Genomic DNA, 19387 nt, shown 5'->3' with positions numbered 1-19387 from the left:
GAGAAAAAAAAAACACCCACTCCGTTCAACGTACGCTGTGGTTCTCTTACCTAATTTTTTCCCCTTCCGGCAGGGTCTGTCGCTGGGTTTAGAAGAGCTCCAGGTGGTGCGTTCGTCTTGCGTCACCTTTTAGTCCTACTGCAAGATTGGCTTCACCGTTCCTAGATCCAGGCCTGGTCTTTCCACCGCGACTCTGCTCCCGACGCCGACACCGACACCAAGTGCTGAGGCGGCCGCCTCCCGTGTGGGAGACGCTGCAGCCGGGACGAGCTTCCGAAAGGCCTAGTAGCTGTTTGAGGCTGAAAGGGGCTGGACTCAAAAAAGCCCCTAAAGGGCGGGGTTCGGGGAGGTTGGGGGTCAAGCAGTCTTCTAGGCCGGTCCTCTTCAATATGGCGGATCCGCCGAACCAAAAAAAAAAAAAAAAAAAAAAAAAAAAACCAACCCGCCGAGCCAGTGGCAACCGAACAGGCGCAGACTCCCACCAGCCCCAGCGCCACTTAGAACCTACAGGACCCCCGCTCTTTCCAAGTCCCGCCCCTCGGCCCTCCCCCGACTTCGGCCCAGCCTCTTTTCCCTCAGCTGTTCCGGCTTTCTCCCTTTAGCCCCACCCATTTACCCTTCATTCCACCGGAATTAAGAAATCCTTCCGCCAATCCGGGTGTGTCGTCCTGGCTGATAACTCTTGGTCCGAAAGATCTGAGGTAAAAACGGGAAAGATCGCAGAATAAAGGCAGCCGTCGAGTCATTAGCTGTCGCACCACCCTCAGTATGGGGTACAATGCGGCTCTCCAACCTTCTTTGGTTGTAGACCGCCCTAGGGAAAGAGCTGGTTGTGAGCCAGACTAAGGAAAAGGGGGCATATTGAAACTGGGAATCTGTTGGTACAGTGGGTGGCCTGAACAGGTGAGGCAAAATGGACACAAGGGTTACTACGTATTTAGAAGAAAGGATTAATCGCGTGTGGTGACGCAGCGGCGTCGCTATGACAGTTTCACTTGCATCGCTGGGTTTTGTTGCATTATGAATCTGCCCAAGCGGCTAACACGGATGAAAACGCCACCAGTCCTAAATTTTTACGTAATGGACAGGAGAGAGATAGACCTCCATAAGGAGGTGCTGAGACTGAGCACTGACTTTTCCGCTGTACGTGGACGATCAGCAAGGCACACTTTGGGCTCACCGTTTCCCTCCTCTGTGCATTCATAAACAACCATCTCTGTATTGATGCCCATGCCTGGGGGCGCAGAGGTGGGAAGAAGGGGTAATTGTACAGGATTCAGTGATTCAGGGCCCCTTGCCCTATGAATAAGAGGAAAGTCCAATACATTACACTTGGTATATTGAGATGACCATGTGGATTTTGTACTTTATTAATATATTTCTTTCATTGATTTTCATAATGTGTAAACAAGCTTGTATTTCTGGGAAGATTCCCACTTCACCATGGTGTAACGTGTATATATATACGTATACGTGTGTGTATATATACGTACAAAACTTTACGTAAATGGTTGTTTCGCTTTGTAATTTGTTCCTTGATGTAACTAACCACTAGCATAAATCCCTGGAAGACTGCAGATATGCTATTGATAGAGATGTCGTTAGTAATTATTACCATAATCAAGTCTTCAAAACATATCTCCCAAATGATATTCTGAAAAGAAAATATTTAGAGAGTAGATTAGTTGGTCAAGATCATCAAAAAGGAAGTGAAAACGGAAATCTCATCCCTAGCAAAATGTGCTTTGTGACCCAAACCTGCCTGCCTGTAATAATTACAAGCAAAACATTGTAGAGGCCTTATTTTTACTTCCTGCTTCTTGCCTTACTGTTTCCATGAAGGGTCTTGAATATGGGTGATACTTAGACACCAGTCTTTTTATTTATTTATTTATTTTGGTAAATATATTTACTGAAATATACATACATCCTGTAAAGTTCACAGCTCAAGTTTTTACTAAGTAAGTACATTTCAGAGATCATATTCTAAACTTCCTGTTTAGACCTGAGCTAGGTCTATACTGTTCCACAGATTTGAATAACTTTACCTAACTCTGTGGAACAAGACTATGAACACCCAAGTTTGCAGATTTCCTTTCTAAAATCTACAGAAATGATATGAAGGGGTATTTGTGGATGTCGCAGGTATAGTATTTGTGTAACAGCTGAAGGACAGTGAGCGTGAGAATTCCATTTATTTTTCTATTGTCATAAGCAAGCTTGCTCTTTCTGTGTAGGGGATAGGAACGGATACTGCCTTATCATTCAAGGTTTCTAAGAAATGACTTAGGAATAAAAAAAAAAAGGCAAATGACATGGGTTAAAGTATTTAATTGTTGATAAATCCAGGAAAGCAAATGAGGAGCGCAAGAGCCATAGAGTACTGTCTCACAAAAAATACTACAGTGTATATATACAATAGAATATTACTGACCAATAAAAATATTGATGAAATCTTGCCATTTGCAGCAACATAAATGGAATTAGAGTGTATCATGCTAAGCAAAATAAGTCAGTCAGAGAAAGACAAATATTTGACTTCACTCATATGTGGAATTTAAGAAAAAACATCAGATGAACAGAGGAGAAGGCAAGGAAAAATAGAAAAGATAAAAAGTTGCTGGAGGGGAGCAATGAGCTAAATGGATTATGGGCATTAAGGAGGGCACTTGCTGTGATGACCACTGGGTATTGTGTAAGTCAGGAATCACTGAATTATACTCCTGAAACCAATACACCACTATATGTTAACTAACGTGAATTAAAAAAACAAGAAATGCTGCCAGTGCAGCACATATATATCCTACCAAGATACATCCTGGCAGTCATGCTCCAGCATATGGCCCCTGATATACATTTGAAGGGTCTCATGACTGAAGAGTAATTATTAAACAGAAATAAATGATGTTTCCCTAGCAACAGCTAGCCCCTCAGGGTTCTGGAAACCTTGCTTTCAAAATATGTTAGATACTTTGCTTATGCCAGCCTGAGGAGATATGAGTTACCTGTCATGACGCCAGTGCAGTTCTTCTGCCCACAGGTCCTGTCTCTGTGCTTTAATAAAATCACCTTTTTTGTACCAAAGACAACTGTAATAATTCTTTCTTGGTTGTCGACTCCATCCCCCACCATCACCCCAAAATTCATCATATGGCACCCAACATGGGGCTATGAGTCTTTTCATCTGGACTCAGCCTGTGCAAATATGGTGAGTATACTTTCTCTTTTCCTCCTTTATTCTCATTTCAGAGGTGTTTTGAGGAGGATGGTCTTATTGGAACATTTTCACGTTGATTGCTCAAGCTGTAATCCTCTAGCCTGTGACTACTCTACGGGGAAGAGAAAGTCTGCCTTTTGACTGGAAGTTAGTTCCCTGGCTTGAATGGTGGTAATAAGAACCACAAACTTGATGCCCCCTCTTTATTCCTGTCCTTATACAAAGTTGTCTGGCTGTGGCACAGGACAGCCATCTAAGTCACCAGGATGCCTGCCACTCCTAAGACTCCCTTGTGACGTTTCCTCCTCATTGGTCTAACATGATCCCCTCCATATCTCTGGTCTAGCCACTTCTGGCGACAGGACCTCCACTGACAGCCGGCCAAAACCAGTACCCAATTGAATTAAAATCCAACTGGGGACTATTTCTAGGAAGTTGGCTGCACAGACTATAAGTGTTGGGATGTCACTTAGATCATGATGGATTTCTGCCTTTACCATTTTCAGTCAGTGTCCTCTACTAACTACTACTTAAGTTATAAAACTGGGTAATTTCCCCTTGTAAAACTTTTCCAGTGTTTTCCATGGGTTAAAAAGGGCAGGTTCTTCAAGAAACTAAATCTCAGCCTCCCCAGCATGCTCTTCACAGACTAGATAATCAGGGCATGACCATCAGGACACGTTGTTCGAGGCATGGCCTTTTAGGCCACAGGCTTCAGGGTAGGGTATTTTGGTCCATATGGTCCATTCTGTAATCTCGAATGCAGTAGACAAGTTGGGGGACACTAGGATCCCTCCTCAGGGGTCCTTAGTCAGTGGTGATCATAGCAACTTCATTCAAGGGACGCCTTGGGTCTCTTTGACACCGGGAGCCTCTGACATATCCTGTGTGGGGGACACAGTCGAGGAGTAATGGAGCCTCTCTCTCTTTTCTTTCTACTTTTCTCCCTAGGAGAAGCATGGGAGCTTCTCCTCAACCCCCATGGATTCTCCCTTGGGATGCCTTTTTAACCCACTGGAAACAATTTAGCCTGAAAAATGTAGAAAGGACTGATCTCCTGTAACACTGCATGGCCTTAGTAGGCAGGGCCAATGGATAGAGATACCCTAGGTCCAGTCCTTTACGGGTCCAAATCAGGACCCAGAACAAAAAGTCTCTTGCAGAATTCATTGCCCAAATGAGTTTGGCTAGTAAACTCCCTCCTGACATAATGGATGGCTAAACAGGCCTCCTCCTAATAGAACACTGGAGGAAACACAGGCCATTCCTGACACTGTTGACTCTTTGTTCTTCCCTGTAATAGATGTGGGGGCCTCTCCCTCATTCATTTTCCAGGTTAGGGGATGTAATTGGAAGCAACTATGGTTAGTCTATCTCAGGAAAGGGACTTTAAGGACTATTCCCAAGCAGCTGCCAAAACTCCATTTGTTTCGGGGAAATTCCCTGTCAGCTCCAGCCCTACATAGTTTCCAGATTTCCACTTTGGTGACAAAAAACATGGCATCTGTTCCTCTGCCCCAGCTGACAAGGTTTAGAACCAGAAATCCTTCTCTGCCTTCTGCTGGCATTTCACCTCTTCTGCCTTTCCACCCCCTCTTTCTGCACCACCTTGGGTGCAGCCTGCATAACTAGTTCCTATACCATCCTCAGTACTTCAGGCACCATTGGCTCTTCCTACCCTTGATATGAAGGAGATAAGCAAAGCACACCCACTTGGATGACCCACTTCAGATTCCTGCACTGGTGTCCCAGGTAAAAACAGACAATGGGGAACAAGTGATTGACTTTTAAGTGGACACAGGTGGAACATATTTGGTATTTAAACTAACTTAAGTTTGTTGGTTTAATTAAGATAGACCTGTATTTAGAGTTAATAGCATTAAATATGGAAGTTTGTTGAAGGTCAAGTAAGCTCATGTTGTGTCTGTTGCAGTTCATTAGCAAAAAAGATGACTTATAGAAATGAAAACTGGTACAGCCACTCTGGAAAACACTATAGAGGTTCCTCAAAAAACTGAAACTAGAACTACCCTACGACCCATCAGTTGCACTACTAGGTATTTATTCAAGGGATACAGGTATGCTGTTTCAAAATGGCACATGCACCCCAATGTTTATAGCAGCACTATCAACAATAGCCAAAGTATGAAAAGAGCCCAAATGTTCATCTTGCAAATGGCAAGATTTCATCCTTTTTGATTGCCGAGTAATACCCCAATGTGTGTGTATGTCTACATGTGTATATATACACATATACATATTGTACGTGTATATATATACATACATATTTATTTTTGATGAACATTTGGAATGGATAAAGAAGATGTATATATATATATACACACACATACATATATATGTATATATTATTATATTATACATATATATGTACAATATATACATATTATATATACAGTATTATATATACTTGTATGTATGTGTGTATATATACATATACATATATATATACACATACACAGACACAGACACACACACACACACACACACACACACACACACACACACGTATGTGGGTGGCTCAGTCAGTTAAGCTTCTGACTTTGGCTTGGGTTGTGATCTCGCTATTTGTGCGTTCCAGCCCCACAAGAGGCTCTGTGCTAATAGCTTGGACCCTGGAGACTGCTTCTGCTTATTCTGTGTCTCTCTGTCTCTCTGCCCCTCCCCTGCTCATGCTCTGTCTCTCTCTGTCTCTCAAAAATAAATGTTAAAAAAAATTTTTTAATAAAAAAAAAAGATGTAAATTATCCCTAATTGATCTATGGGTCTCATGCAATCTCAATCAAAATTCCCAGCATTCTTTATCTATGTGTGGAAATAGACAAACTGATTCTAAAATTCATATGGAAACATAGAGGACTTAGAATAGTTCCAACTTCTTTGAAAAAGAAGAATAAAGAATATCCTACCTGATTTCAAGACTTAATATGGAATTTCATAATCAAGACAGTGTGTTGATGGTTTCCTGAGTCTCTCTCTCTCTATATATATATGTGTCAAAACTAATCACATTGTACACTTTAAATATGTGCAACTTATTTCATGTCAATTATACCTCAATAAAACAGTTAAAAATGAAAAAGAAAGATGACTTAAAATAATGGTTACTTTTGTCTGTCTCAAAGTTTTCATGGCTATTCAGATAGCTGTTAAAGTCTTTGAAACCTGAAACTTTAAAGTTTTACTTCATGAAAATTGGGATTGAATTCATTGGATATCTATGTCTTGTATAAATAGAATGGGGTGCTAAAGCATTGATTACTAAACATAGGTTTGTGCTTTTAACTTACTGAAGAGAAACTAAGGCTATTTGGCTCTATTCAAAAACATACTTTGTGTTTAAGTGGTTCCTAAATTTATCATACAAAGAATTCTGGTGTAACAGTTCACAACTGATTACCACTTAGTTTTCACTGGAGACTAACATTTCTAAGAGTTAAAATTCTGCCAAATGTAGTTAAAACTTAATGGAAATAAGGGAAACAGTGCTGTATATAAAAAAATAGGAGATGTGTAAGAAAGATATAATGAATGGAAATACATTTTTGTTAAAAGTAAAAGAACATTAATTTAGTCCTAAATGAGATTGGTCATTTGGAAAGAAATGGCTTGGGATAAAATCTGAAGGCAAAGGAAGTTGTAGAAGGTTCAGAAAAGGGAAATCTTTGGAAAGGAATTTTATGTGTGGTCGGGATGGACTAAGGTTGCAATGGATGGATTTTAAAAGTACACTCCTATAAGATTAAAATTCTGCTTTTCTCTCTGGTCAAAAGACAAAGTTTTCTTGGATTGTTGATTGTTCTGGATAAAAATATATGCAAAGGTTGATTTTCTCTTTTGTCTGCTAGGAAAACCAAAGCTTTATGTTTCATCTTTATCAAGTCTTTGATTACTTGAAGTTAAAAAATGCTTAATTTTAAATGAGCTAAGTTTTGCTAACAACTATATAATTCTACATATTTGCTCTTATTGCCACCTTGGTTAAATAAATCATTTAAAGTTTTAAAGTTTGTAATGATCTGTAATCCTATTTAGGATGTGCTCTATACCTTTTTAAATAAGGTTCCCAGGACTTAAATTGTAAATGAAATCCTTTTGACCAATTAGGCCTTTTTTATTTTGTATGTTAGGTGGAAAGCCATGTCAGAAGAATGATGGTAAACATTAGGTTGTATTGCACAGATAAATGCTATAACTGCTCAAATAAATATGTTATTCCTAAAGTTTTAAATTGTTTTGGTACATGGTCATCACTTGATATTCTGATTATCAAAGTATTATGTGTCACAGAAATAACTGGGTTACCTTGTCAATTCTATCATAATGAATTCTAATCATATTGTAACCATGTCCATTTTTTAGTCTTTTGTCATTTATAGTCATTGTTCTGATGCTCTAACAAAACGTGTTTCATCTTCAAGGAGATTTATGAAAAGGACTTTTAGGACAAATACAGGTATTTGACATCTTTAGGATTAATACTAAACTGGGTGTGAAAGGGCGGGCCTATGCTGGCCGACTCCATCTTGTTCTGTGTCCTTCACCGTGACCACACCTCCTCCCCTTGAGTAACCCCCCCCTCACCTGCCTAACAGGACTCGGACCCTTCCCCAGGACCCTTCCCCAGCCAATCGGCTGAGGCCATAGCCATTACCTCACCAACTGCCCCTAGGCCCCAATAAAGCCTTTGTCCTTTTGAAACTCGCTCTCTCTCCCTGGTATCTCACCACTGTGTCGGTGCAGGTAGGGGATTGAGCTCGAGCTAGCTCGAATAAAGGCTCTTTTGTTTTTACATCGGACTTGGCTCCCTGGCGGTATTTGGGGATCACGAATTCTGGGCATAACAGGTGAAAATTGCCAGAACTAACAAGCAGCATTCAAACTGAACCACAGTAAGTAACATGGAACTACATGAACTGAGAAAGACTAAGTTTTTGTAACTGTTGTTGGAAACATTGCTGGTTCTCTTCCAGATTAAAAACAACAACAACAACAACATTCTATTAAGATGTCTATGTTTTACAGAAATATTATAAAAGTATTCATTTGTAAACAAGCTGAGGCATTTAACTTTTCTCTGTATCTGAACCTTCTGAAATTCAAAAGCTCTCAGTAAGAATTCTTTCTTTCTGACAATTACAGTTATTTGCATTAAGTTCAATAAGAATCTTCTTCTTGTAACAGGAACCATTGCAAATCCTGGTTATTTTACCAAGGCTTTGACTGAAAAGTCCTATTTGAGAGTCCTGCATAGACTCAGATATGACCATACACCTTTAAGGAACTAAGACTGACTTTATGAAACATGGAGCCATAAAGCCACTTGGAAATGTTGGCCTGATACTTAGCTTATAGAGTTTCCAGCAGCCTTACCAGGTGGGTAAAGAATGTCACTTCCTGGCAGGTGCAGGAACCTCAGGATATCTTGGGGACCTCGTGAACTGGAATTCGCCCAATTCTACAGGTATTGTAGGCATGTCTGATGGCAAGACCTTGGCTTGGCTTCTGGCCTGGAGACGCTACTAAAAGTTCAATCTGCACATTCCTTATAAAAGGTTCCAGCAAAGCAAATTTAAAACATATATATGAACAATGGATGTTTTCCTGAACTTATGTAAAAAATTAGGCAGAGTTTGTTAAAATTAGACTTGTTTTATAAACAAATTAATCTTGATTTGGCTGTCTCTGGAAATGTGTATTACTTGAAGAAAAATTATATTTCTATAATGCATTGTTATGGATGTTAAATTCTAGTTCTGATTGTCTAAATGTTTGTTGCTTACCTAAACCAGACAACTTGTTGTAAACTTAAGAGATACTGTCACAATAGCACAGGTATGGACAATCTTCTTGCTTGTTATTCTGTGGGGATAGTAACAGGACTCCATAGGTATATTATTTAAAGTGGAAAATGGAATGGATTCCCCCAAAAATTGTATATAAAAAGCTTTTTCTCACTATTGACCTATCAATAGATAAAGACTATAGTGCTTTATTAAATTATATACTTGAGCGAGTATTAATTTATAAATCTCTAAATAAATATACAAACCATATCCTCCTGAAACCTGATTTTAACTACAAAATGTAAGGGGCCCTAGCAGGTCATGTTATATACTCCCACTGTGATAAGGTTAGAGGGGCACTCTTCATGGGAACATTATCTAAAATAAAACCTGTAACCCCTTCACAGAAAACCAGTGAGCAAACTAATTCACCTTCTCATTCCTGTAAACATGTAGAAGACTTTAAACTTCTCTTAAGATGGATGGTAGCACTTTTCTTTTTCATCCTCTGTTCCCCAGTTTATACTGACAATCCTTCTTACAATGAGCCATTCAAAAGGATCACCACAGACATTTGAGTTACAAACTGGAAAGACCAACCTGATTCTGGCTACCTGTTCCCACTCCCATCTAAGGATGCTTCAATGCTGACATCTAAAAATCTCACTGACAGCACTGGGTTTGTAATTTGCTCTAGCCATTAAGCTATATTTTTCTTGTTTCTATAAAAGTACCTCTTATTAATTACTTGATTGCCTACTGAACAGAGTCTATATGATGGCTATATACCACCTGTTACAGAGTTAAGGCCTTAAATGACCCTCAAAATAACATCGTATTAAATACTAAAGTAACTCAACTGCATAAAACAGCTTACAAAATAGAATGTTATTAGGTGTTTTAACTCTGCATAAGGTGGAACTTGTACTCTCATAAAAACAAAATGCTGTGTATACATTCCAGATCACAGTGAAAATATTTCTGGATTTCTAACTGACCTGAATACTCAAATGGTGCTTTAAACAATCCCTCTTTTTCCTTTTATGATTGGTTAAACATCTAGATGGGAGGAATTTGTCAACTACCAAAGAACTTTAATTTGGATGTCTCTTTTTTATAATTCTAATTATGCTTTGCTGTTTTCTCTCATGTCTCTCCATGTCTCATACCAAGCCAGCATCACTGCAATAAGTTCAAGCCAACAAATGATCCTTTCTACTCAAGAAGATTCACCTTGGATTCAACTGCTTATGCCTTTCATAACTCCACTATACCTTCCTGACTTATTAATGTTGACCCATAGGTAAGGACATCTCTATGTCCCTACCCAGCAGGAAGAAGCTACAGAAGATGAGATCTTCCACTTTAAAGATTTAAGGATCAAAATTACTCAGGGGGGTATGATGAGGGAGCATAAGGCAAGCTAAGGGCAAAGCAAAAGCTAACAACACTCTCCCCTCCACAGTGATGTGGGGAACAAAGACAAGAAGGAAATGACAAGTAAAATTAAATTTCTTAAAACCTGGTGCCCTTGACAAATACTTGAGGCAAAGGCAAATACAAGGTATAACGTTTCTCCAGGACCACTCTATTGTTGTAGTGTTAATGACTTGCCAGAGGGTAAGGCAAGGCCTCAGGTATCTTGGGAGCCCTCTTTAATATATCTGTCCTTCTGGAGGCCTCCCTTTGTCTTACCTCCCCTGACTCCAGAGTATATAACCAGCCACTCTGTACAACCCCAGTGCAGCTTCTCCTGCCCATGGATCCTGTCCCTGTGCTTTAATAAAATCACCTTTTTGCACCAAAGATGTCTTCAAGAATTCTTTCTTGGCCATTGACTCTGAGCCCCACCATCATTCCAAAACTCCATCAGTATGTTCTTTATTAAACTAGATGTTAAAATTAGAAAGCTGTATATTCCGGGCCCGTCTTAAAGTCTGGTGCTTGTGGGTAGCCCCATGGCACAGGAAGAACAACTGTTAGTGTACTCAGTTTGATTAATAAGTTTATGTGGGACAGCTAATGGGAGTATAAAGACTAAACCATATGAAACTAATCATTGTTTGGCTGCTTTTTGATGAGGTTTTTGAAACAGGGTGCTGTCGAGAAAGACCATCAGATGCCAAATAGAAGCGAGGCAAGATTTTATTCACGGCCGGTCCAAACCTGATCTCCTGATCTTAAGGAGAAAAGTGCAGAGAATGGCCCTGAACAAAGGTAGCGGTGAGCTTATATGGATTTTAGTAAGTCAGAATACATCATAATTTAGTTAACCAGTTACAATTTACAGCATTTCATGGTAGCCAATTGTGACATACAGATGTAAGTTTTGGCGGGAACCTATCAATTTAAAGGTCTTTGTCCTGAGGGTTTAAAATGACCAATCATAGACAACTAAGGTGCTGCGGGGCAGGGGCAGCGAGTATGTGACTTTTTACATGTTGATCTTGCCTAAGACAGATCTTGGTAGAAGGGGTGGGGGAGTGTTTTGCATCCTAAGTTACCTATTTAGCAAGCAAGCAAGCGAAGTTACAGAAAGGAGATAGGGGAGATGGGGCAGATAGTAATTTCTGATAACCCTAGTAGGGGACTGCATAAGCCTTTTATCTCAATTATTCATGAAAAGTGAGTTCAAGCCAAACTTATATACAGTAAGCTTTCTGATATAAGTTGACCTATTACAGTTTTGGGGGTTATGGTAGGATCCCTGGGGTCTAGCATTGACGGCCAAGAAAGAACTCTTGAGGACATCTTTAATGCAAAAAGATGATTTTATTAAAGGATAGGAGTAGGATCTGTGGTCAGAGTGAGTTGCACTGGGGTTGTGAGGAATGACTGGTCATATACTATGGAGTTGGGGGAGGTAAAGCCAAAAGGAAACTTTCCAAAGAGACTTTTATAAGCTAAAGATTCACAGTACAGATGGCCTAGCTATTGCCAAGCTAAGGTTGTTTTTCCCTCTAGCAAAACATTAAGACTATAGGGAGTTCCTAGAGGGATATTATACCCTGTATTTGCCTCAAGTATTTGTCAAGGGCTGCAAGTTATAAAGAAATTTATTTTTACCTGTTATTTCCTTCTTGGCTTTGTTCCCCACCATCACTATGGAGGGGAAGGTGATGTTTGGGTTCTGGGAAACTGACTCTATAGGGTTTTGGAGATTAGGCCGTTGATGATGATGTTTTGAGGTGATGGTGGGGTGGTCCAGAGACAACAACCAAGAAAGAATTCTTGAAGATGTCTTTGGTACAAAAAGGTGATTTTATTAAAGCATGGGGACAGGACCAGTGGACAGGAAGAGCTGTGATGAGTAACTCTATATCCCCTCACACTGGCAGGGCATCAGAGATAGAGTAAGTACCTAACTTATTTTGGAAGCAAGGTTTCTAGTACCTTGAGGGGCTAGCTGTTGCTAGGGAAACATCATTTATCACTGTTTAATAAAACTCAGTCACAAGACCCTTCAAATAAATATGGGGAGGGGAGGGGGATATAAGCTTGGAGTATGATTGCTGGCATATATCCTGGGGCAGTTGAGATAAAGAAATTGACTTACATGGTCCTCTAGGTTGGGATAATGTTAAGCCAAGTTCCCTTTTGTCCTCAGCAAAGTGTCATCAATTGAGGCAGCTGAGCTCCTAGAGGGAGATCACTCTTCTGGTCTCAAGAACCTGTCAACGGGCTGTAGGTAGTAAGGGAATTTAATTTTTCATTTGCCTTAGTTTCCCACATACCATGGCAAGCATTTAATCCCCTTTCTTTTGTTCTTTGGTAGCCAGGGGTGCCTGAGGAATGTCATGCATATTCTACCTGGGGTGGGGAGAGGGTGGTGCTAGCTTGTGCTTTGCCCCCCTCAGCCTGCCTTATGCTCCCTCATCGATAAAATTGACTTTTTTTTAATTAAAAAAATTTTTTTTAATTCTTATTTTTTGAGAGAGAGAGAGAGAGAGAGTGCAAGCAGGGGGAGGGTGGGGGGACACAGATTCAGAGAGAGAGACACAGAATCTGAAGCAGGCTCCAGGCACCAAGCTGTCAGCACAGAGTCTGATAAGGGGTTTGAATCCATGAACCTGAACCTTGAGATCATGACCTAAGCCGAAGTGATATGCTTAACTGACTGAGCCACCCAGGCACCTGTTATGCCCAGAACTTGTGATCCCCAAAGACCACCAGGGAGCCGAGTCCGATGCAAAAGCAATAGAGCCTTTATTTGAGCTAGCTCGAGCTCAATCCCCTACCTGCACTGATGCAGTGGTGAGATACTGGGGAGAGAGAGCAAGTTTCAAAAGCACAAAGGTTTTATTGGGGTCTAGGGGCAGTTGGTGAGGTAATGGCTGTGGCCTCAGCCGATTGGCTGGGGAAGGGTCGGAGTCCTGTCATGCAGGTTGCCGGGCGTGTTTTGATCGGGAAGTTTGAACTGGTGAGCGGAAGGTTACTCAAGGGGAGGAGGCGTGGTCAAGGTGGAGGACACAGAACAAGATGGAGTCGGCCAGTGTAGGCCCACCCTTTCAGCACCCTGATAAGATTATCTTTATCTTGTAATTTACTGAAATATTTGCAAACTGATGGAGATTCATGTCCTGTATGACTCAGAGCTTTATCAGTAAACCATTTATTGTCTGTCCTTTCCTTTGTCATCAGGCAGCCAGGAGCACCTGAGGAATATCACACATATCCCATCTGGGGGAGTTGCTATCTTGTATTTTGCCTACAGTCTTCACCACACTCCCTCATCACTTTTGACATACAGAAAATGGAAAATGTGTGATTTGAATAAGCAAAATCACACTGGGAAATTTTTTGCTTTATTTATTAAATATGAATACATACATACTCAAAAAATCTAGGAATTCCACTCATACACATATTGTTGTATCCAAATGATTCCTGAAACAGAATGCTATGGGCACCAGTGACAGTCACAACAAAATTTACTGCAACGAGAGGCAAGACCAACCGATCGGGACCGACGCTCTTGACCAGAGTGAGGTCTCGAACAGGTGGGGTAGAGTTTTTATAGCCAACCACATCATCTTATCATCACCTGGGAACAAAACAAAGAAATAGTTCCCAGATGGGGGTGGAAACAGTTCAGACATGCCTTTGCCCCAAACCAGTCAAACACTAATCCAGTTGATTTTCCTTGAAATTTTGTTCCTTTGATTGATAGGATAAGGCTGTTATCTCTTAACCTACAGTGTTAAGACAAAGCTGTTATTTCTTAAGGCTACAGGTTAGCCTTACACTGCAATTTAACCCTTACAATATGCCTAATAAAAAAAAATGACATAGGTCCCTGAAAACACATCCACACTAAGTTGATTCATAAAGTTCCAATCTGCAAATGATTTACATGTCCATCAATAGTAATTAGATAGATATCTTTGATATATTTACATAACGCAGTATTATAGTTACAAAAATTAAGCTCCAGCCTTTATGTTAACCAAGGAAGCCAAAACAAATGTCTACATGGTGTATGATTCTGATGAAGTTTTTGGGCAATGGTGGGGGGGTTCTAGGACCGACGGCCAAGAAAGAATTCTTCAAGACATGTTTGATGCTTTTATTAAAGAATTGAGGGGAGGGGCGCCTGGGTGGCTCAGTTGGTTAAATGGACCACTTTGGCTCAGGTCATGATCTCGCGGTCCGTGAGTTCAAGCCCCGTGTCAGGCTCTGTGCTGGCAGCTCAGAGCCTGGAGCCTGTTTCAGATTCTGTGTCTCCCTCCCTCTCTCTGACCCTCCCCCGTTCATGCTCTGTCTCTGTCTCAAAAAGAAATAAATGTTAAAAAAAATTAAAAAAAAAAAGAATTGAGACAGGACCCAAGGGCAGGAAGAGCTGCCCTGGGGTTGTGACAGGTAACTCATTACATACCCTCTGGTTGGGAAGTGGTCAGAAATAGAGGAAGTTTCTGAGATATTTTGGAAGCAAGGTTTCTAGCACCTTGAGGGGCTGTTGCTAGGGAAATGTCATTTATTATCCTTGAATATCACCTCAGTCATGAGACCCTTCAGATGGGGGGGCGGGGGAGATCACAAGCTTGGAGTATGATTGCCAGCATGTATCTTAGGGCAGCTGAGATAAAGGAAGCAGGATCCTTGAGGTTGGGATAATGCTAAACTAATATTCACTTTTGCCTCCAGCAAACTGTCATCCTTGAGGCAGTTGAGCTCCTAGAGGGAGGTCACTTTGCCAGTTTCAAGGACTTGTCAATGGGCTGTAGGTTGTAAGGGAATTTAATTTTTCATTTGCTTTAGTTTCCCACTAACCATGGCAAACATTTAAAACGCTTTCCTTTGTTTTTGGGTAGCCAGGATTTTCAGAGGAGTGTCACACATATTCCTCCTGGGGGTGGTGGGGTCAGCCTGTATTTTGCCCTCAGCTTGTCTTCTACTCACCAATCATATTCCCCCTGAAAAATATTGACCGTTAAATCTTTAATGTTGCTGAAGGTGGAAGGTCTCATTTTCTGTAGCCTCTTCCTGTTGAGTAAGGGCATAGAGATGTCCCTACTTATGGGTCAGTATAGATCCCATGGGGAATGCATGGAGGAGTTACAAAAGGCAGAGCAGCTGAATCCAAGGTGGGCAACGTGTATGAACCTCCATGAGTAGAAAGGATCATCTATTGGCTTGAAGTTATTGTAGTGGTGCAGTCTTGGCACCAGAGTTTTGGGAGAAAACAGCAAAACATAATTAGAATAACTAGAAAGATAAGCCCAAATGAAAGTCCTTTGGTAGCTGACAAAATCCTCCATTTTAGATGCTTAAAACAATCATTAAAGGAAAGAGAGGGATTGTTGAAAGCCTCCATTTGAGCACTCAGGTCAGTGACAAATCCAGAAATATTTCTGTGGTAATCTGGAATGTTTACACAGCATTTTGTTAGAGCAAATTACAAACCCAGTGTCTACCAGTGCTGCCAGCGAGATTTTTAGATGTCAGCATTGAAGCATCGTTACATGGGAGTGGGAATAGGCAGCGGGAATCAGATTGGTCTTTCCAGTGTGTAATGTCTGTGGTGATCCTTTTGAATGGCTCATTGTAGAAAGGAATTATTAATATAAATTGGGGAAAGGAAAATAAAGAAGAAAGGTACAGCCATCATAAGAGAAATTTGAGGTCTTTCACAGGTTCACAGGAAAAGAAGGCACCTTGGTTTGCACACTGATTTCCTGTGAAGGGGGTACAGGTTTTATGTAGATACAGAAACCCATGAAGACTGCCCCTCTAATTTTATTGCAGTGGGAGTACCTAATATGACCCAGCAGGGGCCCTTTTATTTTGGAGTTAAATCTTCATTGTATTAGGTTTTCCAACCTTTGAATACACAGGTCTTTGGGCTTATATGAGATGGGCTTCTATAACTGTCAGATCAGCTTTAGGGAGGGCATGGTTTGTATATTTATTTAGATATTTATGAATTAATCCAGGCTCAAGTGAATAAGAAAGCACTATAGTGTTATCTGTTGATAGGTCTGCAGTGAGAAAAGCCTTTGTGTTAAATTGTTGGGGAAATCCATCCTATTTTCCAGTTGTTTAAATAATATACCCATGGTGTCCTGTTACTATCCCCACAAAATGACAAGAAGGTTATCCATACCTGTGCTATTGTGACACCATTGCTTAGGTTTACCTCAAGTTGTCTATTTAGGTAAATACTTAAAGACAACTAGAATTTACACCCATAAATGAGCATTATTGAAACAGTTTTTTTTTTTTCTCTCTGAAAACCCTCATTTCCAGAACAGTGAAATCAAAACTAATTCATTTAAAAAACAAGTCCAGTTTTAACAAATGTGGCCTAACTGTTTACATAAATTCAGCAAGAATAGTAATTGATCGTTAAGGATCTTTTAAAATTTGCTTTGCTGAAACCTTTCATAAGGAATCTCCAGGTTGAACTTTTAGTAGCCTCTCCAGGCCAGAAGCCAAGTCAAGTACTTGCCATCAGACAGGCCTGCAATACCTGTGGAATTGGGCAAATTCCACAATGTCCCCAAGATATCCTGAGGTTCCTGCACCCACCAGGAAGTGACATTCTTTACTCACCTGGGGAGACTGCTGGGAACTCTAAGCAATGTATCAGGCCAACATTTCCAAAGGGCTTTATGGCTCCATGTTTCATAAAGTCAACCTTAGCTCCTTAAAGCTGTGTGGTCGTATCTGAGTCTATGAATATCATCTTCAAATATGATGTTCCAGTCAAAGCCTTGGTAAAATAACCAGTATATCTAGTGGTGACGTGTTACAAGATGAACAGATTCTTATTGAACTTATGCAAACAATTGTAATTGCCATGAAAGAAAGAATACTCACTGAGAGTTTTTGAATTTCAGAGGATTTAGGTAGAGAGAAAGATAAATGTTTCAGTTTACAAATGAATACTTTTTGACACCTCTGTATATTACAGATATCTTAAGAGAAAGTTTTCTTAATCTGGAAGAAAAACATTTGAGAACCAGCAATATTTCCAAAAATCACCAAGCTATAATCCTCCTCAATTCGTTTAGCCCCATGTTTCCAATTCTTGTTCAGTTTAAATGCAGTTTTTTAGTTCTTGAGATTCTTACCTATTTTAGTATTAATCTTGAAGATGTCAAATGCCTATATTTGTCCTAAAAGTACTTTTAATAAATCTCCTTGAGGATGAAACGTTTTCTGAGGGAATAAGAACAATTATAAATGATAAATATCTCAGAAATGGACATTGTTAAAGATCTGATGAGGATTCATTATAATACAATTGACAAGGAAATCAGCTATATCTGTGACACATAACACTTCAGTAGTCAGAATATCAAGTGAGGACCTTATACTAAAACATTAAAACTGTAGAATTACATCTATATTTAAGCAGTTACAGCATTTACCCATGCAATACAACCTAAGGTTTACCATTGTATGACAGTGCTTTTCCAAGTAACTTAGCATACCTAATTGGTCAAAAAGACTTCCTTTATGGGGTGCTTGGGTGGCTCAGTCAGTTGACCGTCTGACTTCAACTCAGGTCATGATCTCAGTTCGTGAATTTGAGCCCTGCATTGGGCTCTGTGCTGACAGCTCAGAACCTGGAACCTGCTATGGATTCTCTGTCTCCCTCTCTCTGCTCTTTCCTCGCCCATGTTCTGTCTGTCTCTCCTTCAAAAACAAATAAAAACATAAAAAAATAAAAAAAAAAGACTTCCTTTACAATGTAAATCTTGGGAAAGTTTGTTAAAACCTTAGAAAGTTATAGAACGTTATAGAGAAATTTCCAAATAGGATTACAGATCATTACAAATCTTAAAACTTTAAATTATTTATTTAACCAAGGTGACAATAAGAGATGCCAAAGGCAAATATGTGGCATTAAATAGTTGTTGGCAAAACCTAGGTCCTTTAACATTGAGAAGTTTTAACTTTAAGTAATCAAAGACCTGATAAAGATGAAACATAAAGCTTTGGTTTTCCCAGAAGTCAAAAGAGAAAAAAAACCTTTATCTTTTCTTATCAAGAGCAAATGAACAGTCCAAGAAAACTTTGTCTTTGAAAAAAAATTAAAAAAAAAAAAAAGAGGTTAGAGAGGGAGAGAACCAAAGCATAAGAAACTCTTAAAAACTAAGAACAAACTGTGGGTTGATGGGGGATGGGAGGGAGGGGAGAGTGGGTGATGGGTATGGAGGAAGACACCTTTTGGGATGAACACTGGGTGTTGTATGGAAATCCATTTGACAATAAATTTCATATTAAAAATTTTTTTTAATGTTTATTTTTGACAGAGAGAGACAGAGACAGAGCATGAGTGGGGGAGGGGCAGACAGAGACAGAGACACAGGAGCTGAAGCAGGCTCCAGGCACTGTGCTGACAGCTCGACATGGGGCTTGAACTCTTGGACTGTGAGATCATGACCTGAGCCAAAGTCAGACGCTCAACCAACTGAGCCACCAGGCACTCCAAAAATCTTTGTCTTTTGAATAGAGAGAAAAGCAGAATTTTAATCTTATACCAGTGTACTTTCAAAATCCATTCATCTAAACCTCAGTACATCCTGACCACACATATAATTTCTTTCCAAAGATTTCCCTTGATGAATCTTCTACAACTTTGCTTTGCCTCCAAATTTTGTCCCAAGTAATTTCTCTCCAGATGACCAGTATCCGTTAGGACAAAATTACTTTCATTTACCCTCAACAAAAACCTGTATTTCCATTCCTTATATCTTTCTTAAACATCTCCTACTTTCCTGCATACAGAGTTGCTTTCTTTATTTCCATCAGTCTTAACCATACTAGCAGAATTTGAACTCTTAGAAACCCTAGTCTCCAATGAAGACTTAGTAACCAATTAAGAACTGTTTATCCAAAATTTTTTAGATGACAAATT

General features: G+C 40.0%; 1 protein-coding gene across 9 annotated transcripts in view; it reads right to left on the bottom strand.

Annotated features, from left to right (window-relative positions):
* Positions 1 to 401, bottom strand: part of LOC145715080 (ubiquitin carboxyl-terminal hydrolase 9X-like) — a 173803-nt gene extending 173402 nt beyond the window's left edge. For 6 of the 9 annotated variants that reach the window (XR_014137099.1, XR_014137101.1, XR_014137100.1 and 3 more), the window contains exon 1: positions 51 to 400. The gene's annotated coding sequence lies outside the window, so the exon portion shown is untranslated. Of the gene's footprint in view, positions 1 to 50 lie in introns of all 9 variants that reach the window. The other 3 variants (XM_081794666.1, XM_081794667.1, XM_081794665.1) reach the window with 3 other exon arrangements.
* Positions 402 to 19387: the final 18986 nt, after the last annotated feature.

This window comes from Panthera onca, chromosome Y (genome assembly GCF_046562875.1).
Source record: "Panthera onca isolate mPanOnc1 chromosome Y, mPanOnc1 haplotype 2, whole genome shotgun sequence".
In the NCBI taxonomy this organism is placed as follows: domain Eukaryota; kingdom Metazoa; phylum Chordata; class Mammalia; order Carnivora; family Felidae; genus Panthera; species Panthera onca.
The sequence above is the reverse complement of the archived record's forward strand: the minus strand, read 5'-3'. Positions and strand labels throughout refer to the sequence as shown.